This window comes from Zea mays, chromosome 1, assembly GCF_902167145.1.
Source record: "Zea mays cultivar B73 chromosome 1, Zm-B73-REFERENCE-NAM-5.0, whole genome shotgun sequence".
NCBI lineage: Eukaryota > Viridiplantae > Streptophyta > Magnoliopsida > Poales > Poaceae > Zea > Zea mays.
Genome location: NC_050096.1, coordinates 84,825,811 through 84,833,615, shown reverse-complemented (window position 1 = coordinate 84,833,615; position 7,805 = coordinate 84,825,811). Strand labels below are relative to the sequence as shown.

At 41.4% G+C, this 7,805-nt stretch overlaps 1 long non-coding RNA gene across 2 annotated transcripts; it reads right to left on the bottom strand.

Annotated features, from left to right (window-relative positions):
* Nucleotides 1-2,159: 2,159 nt before the first annotated feature.
* On the bottom strand, nucleotides 2,160-6,143 carry LOC103637597 (uncharacterized). 2 transcript variants are annotated; one of them, XR_004855276.1, is made up of 3 exons: nucleotides 5,747-6,140; nucleotides 5,522-5,658; nucleotides 2,160-3,584 (listed from the first exon to the last, which is right to left on the bottom strand). It is a non-coding gene; the product is annotated as an uncharacterized lncRNA (long non-coding RNA). The 2 variants fall into 2 exon arrangements; XR_004855275.1 differs by having other exon boundaries at nucleotides 5,522-6,143.
* Between the last annotated feature and the right edge of the window lie 1,662 nt (nucleotides 6,144-7,805).

Sequence of the window (7,805 nt, the reverse complement as noted above, 5' to 3'; positions counted from 1 at the left end):
GATTTGGGGGAAATTCCAATTTCTCGGGCTACGGTAGCTAATCGGGGGCGAGAAGTGGTGTTCTGGTTTCGTAACGAGCTAACGGAGCAGGCAGGGGCATCAATTTATAGTGACCAGAAGCGGTGGCTCCGAATTTTGGACGAGAGGGAGTTTACGACAGCGTCGCGGTGAGTCACCGGAGTCACCAGACGTGGCACTCAATGAGGGTAAAGCCTGGGAGGGTAAGCGACTTTCTCACATGACCTACGGCGAGGTGATATGCGGCTTATGGCATGGCGCAACCGAAGTGAACGGCGGCAACCACGTCGACGGTCGCATGACCACGTCGCCGGGCAAGTGGGTACGGTGAGGCCGGCTCGATCCACTCCCCCTCCGATCTTTTTACGTTCCGCGGTAATATCCTCCCTGAGTTGGGAACGAATCATAGCGGCTGACGCAAATCACGGCGCGGGTTCACCGGCGGCGAGATTCATTGAATCTGATCTAGTTGAGTTATTGTACCATGCGATCCTCATCAGTGCGCCTGACAGAGCAAGTTAAAGGGCTTCGTTCTCCAATTTTCATGTGACAACCCACTAATCCGACTACAACAAAGTTGTTGCCTAATATACTAGCTTTGATTTTGTTATAGGGTTCTTAATTAGATTCTCACTGAATCATGCACAAATTGATCTCAAAGTTCATCAGAATTCACTGACAATTGAGTTTCAATATCTGACCCGACTGACAGCCTAACTCCCAGTCCATTTTCTCCAATTTCTGTACAGTTCTTGGGCTAGATCACTTAATCAAACTTGAATTACTAACATAGCTCTACAAGTTTGTTGTAGTGACCCCAAGCAAAATCCCCATAGATCAAAAGATATTAGGGCACAAACTTGGCCTGATGTCACTGATTTCAGAGTTAAGCCATATGGGTGCTCTTGAGATTTTTTTGCAATTAACTCCAAATTGTTCCACAAAACATGGAAATCTCCAAATGTAAAAGTTACTTATTTTTTAATACTCTACCACTTTGATACATGCACTTTGGTCCAAAAGTGTATATAAATTGATCCCAACTCATAGAGCACAAATTAGGGTTTCCAGGATTCTTATTAGGGTTTTGAGTGTTCTAGGGTTTATGTGCCACTCAAACTCTCCAAGTTAAGTCTCTTATGAACATCTCCACTAATCTTTGAGATAGTACTCAATTTGTTATCACACACACCCACATACCTCTATCCCTTCGTTAAGTACCCTATCTTAGGGTTTAAGGATCACTTCAATCATCACATCACACTTGTTTTGGAGTTTTTAGCCTAGTGAATGCATTCTAGGTGTAACATACATAATGAAATGTCAATGCATATGATGCCATGCAAGTTTTAGTTCTTGTAACACCAGGGGTGTTACATTCATCGTCCCATACTTTGAGACAGGCGGCCGCTGATTCGACCGGATGGGGAGAGGCATGTAACTTTATGTTCTCCCTACTTGTTTATATTATGTGTTCAAATTCATAATATAAACTAATACTTTTTATTTATCACTTGGAAAGGTCTTGGAAGGTTGTGGAGAATGCTGGGGGTCACGGCCGCAACCCCAGTGGCATCCTTAGCCTGTTGTGCAAGGAACACTTCCCTGCACTAGTTCAGTACGCCGGAGTAACGGGCCTAACCTACACCTTCGACCATTATGTCGTCGCCCCCGATGCAGTAGACCGGGACGATAGGGAATTCAACAGCAAGGCAGAGCGGGTGAAGCAAGAGTTGTGGTTAAGTCTTACTATAATGTAAAATATGTTGCATTCATTACACATTCTTGAAATAATGTATGGATACATCGTCTTGGTATGCATGATTTCTTTAGATGCGAGGCTGGATATGAGGCTAGGACATGCACTACGAGGCACGAATCTAGGCCATCGTCAGCTACCACAGCTCCGTCCTTAGGGAGTGTCGCAGAACCTCCCAAGTTATTGGGCCTACATGCACCTGTCCTTGTCTCAAAGACCTCAGACAGCTATGCATGTGCACCAAACAACTTAACAGGATCTGTCCGAGTGCCCCGAGGACCCCGGATAAACGACTTACCGCCAAGATCGCAAGATTAAGTAAACACAAATCACACACCATCATTTGCAGTGGAAATAAATTCTCTATTGCAAAATGATTACATGTTACAATAAGTTTACATTATACAATTATCGGAGTGATTACAAAAGAGAGTGATTCAAAAGAATTATAATTTAAAATGAATAAAATATTTATAGTTTTTAAAATACATGCTAGCTTAATTGACAATCCTCAATAAAGAAGCTAAAGATGTGATATACTTATATAAAAAGGCCGAGCCCACCGGCACTTAGCACCATCCACACTATCCACAACAGAACAAACTTATAACCTGAAAAACAATAGGGAATAAAGCCCTGAGTACGCAATTACTCAGCAAGACTTACCCGACTAAAGAAAAGACTCTCAAGGATATGCTGGTTTGTTGGGAATCAAGGTAAAGCTCATCAAATTTCAAAGACTCGTTTTTGCAGAAAAGCTTACTAGTAGTGGATCCTTATGCCAACTTTTACTTCACAAATTAAGTACTTTTCCTGAATCTAGATTTGCCTAATCTAGAGCATTCAATTGTTCTACACTAGCTTCATTTTAACATCTTTAGTTTCACTTGTTAATTATGATGCAGGGCAGTGATCTAGTCTTCATATCCGAGAAGTAACAGCGATCCGAATCGATTAATACTCAGCTGAGGATCTCCAACCACACGACATATGTAGCACTTAACCCTTGCATATGTCAACTCGCCCACGGGTTTCTTAAGACCAGAACAGGTCCCCGCTAACCGAGAGCTCAGTACCCCACCATCCAGCCTCTTGCCAGGTGGATACACGATACTCTCGCCATCTCTCCACTCCCATTGCAGGCCGGCCTTTCTGGTATTGGTCCGACCGAGGCTAAGCTTACCCATGATGAGGCATGTGGCCAGTTAAAGGGTCCTAGATCAGCAAGCCTACTTTCGGTACGGTCCTTAATCGACACAAACGGGCGACCTTTCCTGCTCAACGTCTGGTCTCATATTAAAATAATTCTGAAAATCTGGAACCTATTAGAGGTACCCTACCGAAATGATGAAGTCATCAAGACCTTTGATACCTTCATCATTCCAGCCCCTTTTTCTTTGTAAAAACATGATTCATACATCAAAATATTTTGTTCCTTGTCTATAAGCAGGCTAAGCATATCTAGATTTTCAAATCAGGTATCAAGGATGATAATCAATAATTCAAGGAAGTTATGCAGCAAAGGTTTACCCATTCAACTCCTACCACCTAATGCAGCATATAAGTGATAAAATGTTTTTAAAACAGCAAGGAGGTGGCAAATGCACTGGGGCTTGCCTGGGATAACACTAGGTTAGTGTTGTTAGACGATGACCACTTGGCGACCAGCCTTGTGTGTTGGCACTGGTTCAGTCTGTCCATCCTTAAGTTTGTTCATTAGCATCACCTTGCGAAGAAACCAATACTTAACACCATCTTGTGGTCGACCGAGCTCTAGTCCTTCACATCACGTGATCACTTATCGTACCTAAATGATATGCATAATGCACATGAGCATGGACATAAAAAAGCACAATATAGATAAGCTATACTAAAGAGGATAATACTTAAAACAAACATTACAACCCTTGGGATAACTACTAGATACATTTAATTCTATATCAGTCATGACTTTCTAGTCAAATGGACCTAACCAAATATCAAGAAAACAATACATCATATTTAGACAACAAGGCATATTTGATTAAGCATTTATTTGCAACTACGTAAGCATAAGGGCATAGCCAAAGCTAATTCCAAGTCACCCGTATTGTAATCAATGAATTACCAGTTAATTAAGCTGCATGATCATTACTACCTGGATACTTTACTCCCCAACCAAAAACTCAAGTCACAACATGAAAAGGCTTAGAGATATATAAATCCAAAATACTATCCCTTACTAACTTTCTATTAGCAATGGAGAACACTTAAACGACATGACCTGATAGAATCAATATGACAAACCAGTAATAACCATAAATAAATCTCCATCCTCCGTGATTTATTAACTTAAGCAATTAATATAGAAGATGAAACTTTTTAAGACAAGGTATGCAAGCAACCAAACAATAGAAATTCACACAAATAACACTAATACTTAATGGCAAGATGTCACAAACAGTCTTAATTAAGCACTAGATAGGTTTATATACCCCAACACAACGATCATGTTCTCCAATTTACTCGAACCTAATCCGAACATTAAGAAACATCCATATGCAGTTATAAGACTTCATTAACTAAGACAAGAACTAACCAAATCTAGGTATTCACACAAAAGAAACTCCATATAGTCATTTTAATACTAGCTGAATTTGGACAGCAGAACAGCAACCATTTGTTTAGCTCATAACTCACAAAATAGGCATCCAAAAATAGTAAACTAAGACTTTCTGGAAAGCTTAGACAGTCCTCTATAACTCTTATATTATCATCACAACATGATTCGACAGTTTGAATGGTCAAACAGTGCTAAACTTTAATTCTGTCCAGATTTGAACAAAATTCGGCTCTTCACCTCAAAAATCCATAACTGGAGTTTCAGAAATCCAAATCAGGTGATCCTAGACTTTTTAGAAAGCTAAAAGAATTATCTATAATTCATTTATAATCATCTCAAAGTGATTCAATGTGTATCGAAGTCGGTTAATACACACAAACATTGTTGTCCAGATTTGGACAGATTCAGACTCTATAGTTCAAACAGCTTTAACTTGGTCTCTAGACCACCAAAAAGGGTGCTCCAAAATTTGTTGGAAAGATTAAGCAAAGTACTACAATTCTTTTATAATTACTAAGGGCTAATTTTTAGTTTACCTTAATCAAACAAGGCAGTTTTCGAAACCTGTACAGAATCTGGACAGATTCTGAAACTGGACTTGGAAAAATCATAACTCCTAAACTACTACACCTATGGTTATGAAATTTTTACACAAGTAAGATAAAGAAGTTCTCTACAACTTTCCTATATACCATTACTATAGAAAACATGGTTCACTTCATTGAAGTAGTTGCATAACTAAAACTGGTCATGCAATCCCAAACAACAAAAATTAATTTAGTTCCTATTTAGTTTCTAAAAATTTTAGCTTCTATAATTACTATGTTCTTGAAACATCCTAAGACAAGGCATTCATGTCATCACACATTAGGTGTTCATTCAAGCAACACTAATAACTCTCATCGGCAAAGTGCTAGAATTAATAAGCATATTCTTGGCACTACTAATTTAACCATACCGCACCAATTCATCTCCCAAAGTACTCTTTTTCTAAGCAAACATCATCTCCGCATACATAGAAACTAATTAATCACATATATAGACTAATATACTTCATAATCAAGCACACAATCAATTCACATGACTTTCATTTTATCAAACACATAGAGCGCAAAAACAGCTAGGCAGCAGCAGGTGCTCACTGAGGTCGACAACAAGGCCGGGGCTGCGCAGATCCGGAGCGGAGCTCGCTGCGGTATTTCATCGAGCATATCGAGGGCGCGACACGAAGGGGTTTCATGGCTGTTGCTGTTGTACCGTGGTCGGGCATGAGGATAATCTGCGCAGGGCCAATCAGCAAGATTCGAGCAGGAAGAGATGGAGTAGAGGTAGCGCTTGACAAACCTAGGGCAGTGGAGGGAGCTCACCATGGGAACCTAGGGCAGTGGAGGGAGCTCACTATGGGAGAAGCTGCAGGCACGACCAAGTTGAAACCGAGCAGAGGATGGGCGAGCTCGGACTGACGACGGACTCCATGGCAGGGGGATAGGAACGGCAAGCAGGGAGGAGTAGAGCCGAACCAGGGGCTGGCGCGCGGCACAGGAGGAGCGAGCTGAGGGAGCTCGACTGCGCGGCGACCAGGGAGCTCGACGGGGAGCGTGAGAAGGGAGAAGCAAGGGGCGCGGGTGGCCAGGGAGGAGCAGCCGACGCTGGAGCTGGAAGACCGCAGGGACGCGCGGCAGCTGAAATGGATCGATGAGCACGCGCGTAGGAGATAAGGGCGCTGAAAAAAATCTGAACAGGGGCGGCGTACAGGGGATAAGAATGCCGTGAACGGAGGAAGCTAAAGGGAGGATAAGACATTGGCTAAAATTCTGGAATTTGGAAGCCGGTGGAAGCGACGTAAGGGAAAATGAAATTTCCTTCTCATTTTCTAAACCAATTTACACGGATAAACACAGTTTTATGATTTAATGTTTACAAGACGTAGAAATTGTTTGAACCAAGACAAGATCGATGACAATATTTGGACAATGTTTGACTGGGTGAATATTCTCGGTGTCAGATAACTACTACCTGTTATCTATATTCAAAAATTTGGATCTGGGCGAGGAACAACAGACCGACATAAACTGATTTCAGCACTACTAATCTGTTCTGCGATTCGACCAAAATTAGCCGAAACTATACATGCGAACGTATACGCGATTTCGTCGTCGAAACAGCGTGCTGAAGAATAAATTGGATTATAAACTCGCGCACGATTTTTCTCGGACAACGCGCGATTCAGACTATTTTGCCCCGAACATTTTAGTCGACGTTCGATTTAGTTGAATTTAGACGAATTTCGTTCGCTACTCGAACACTCGACTAGAGAACAATTCAATTGAAATCCGTAGACGCGATGTCACGGATAACAAAAAGGGATTAAATTATTTTATACTGAAAGTTTAGTCGTCGAGTTTAATCTGTTCGGGATAAAAATTAGCCGAGTGGATCGGGTTTCCGAATTCGGATTCGCGCGAGCGATGAATTTTAAATAATCACCGGACGCACCGATTTTCGGAACAACTATATTCCGAGCATCACGAAAATTGTGGAAGAACTCAGATATATAAAAACGATGTCGAACTCGCGACAGACGAAACAGGTGCGATTTTAATTGGGCACAGGCTCGCAAGCTTTCAGAACAAATACGTTCCAAAATTCGCGAAAATTTTAGGAGTCTAAATAGACAGAAACATATGCGATATTAAAATCGCGATAGACGAAGATGATTAAAATTTAGCATCTGTTTTATCCACTAATATTACGTGCTTAAATCCATACTCGTTGTCGAGTAGAATACAAACACCAGGGGTGTTACAGCCCTCCCCCTTAAAAGAATCTCGTCCCGAGATTCAGAGCGAAAAAAACTTTTAAGAGTTGAGAAGCATGTAACCCATGTCCATATCAGCGGTAATCATAAGGCAGTCTCAAGCGAAGACGAGTGTCTCTGAATGTTGTTTCTCTAGTGGACATAACATGTATCGCCTTAAGCTAATTTAGAGATGTCCATTAGTAGAGATAATGTCTGCCAGAAGAACACATAAGGTTCCATGTGTGCAGTTTGCTTTTTCTGATGACACTATACTATCTGAGCCTGTTGAGCGAGTGGCAAATACGCGATCTTACCCAAACAGAATCAGATGCACTATCTTGGGTAAAACACACCGAAAGAGGTTTACCAACAAGTGGTCAAGATAAGTTCATAACACATGAGACGGGTGTGGATGTTGAATACTGTCACGGTTAACATATGGTCAACCAGAGAATTCAAGTCCACGAAAGATGATAGAGATTCGAGAAAATATCAATGAAGAGATCCATTGATATTGACTTTGCGACCAACCCATTTCATCAAATACTTAGCACGGCTCGACATGATCACACATGTCAGAAAATCACATGTGATACGATCGAGGCATGACTAGAGATGTGGTTAGG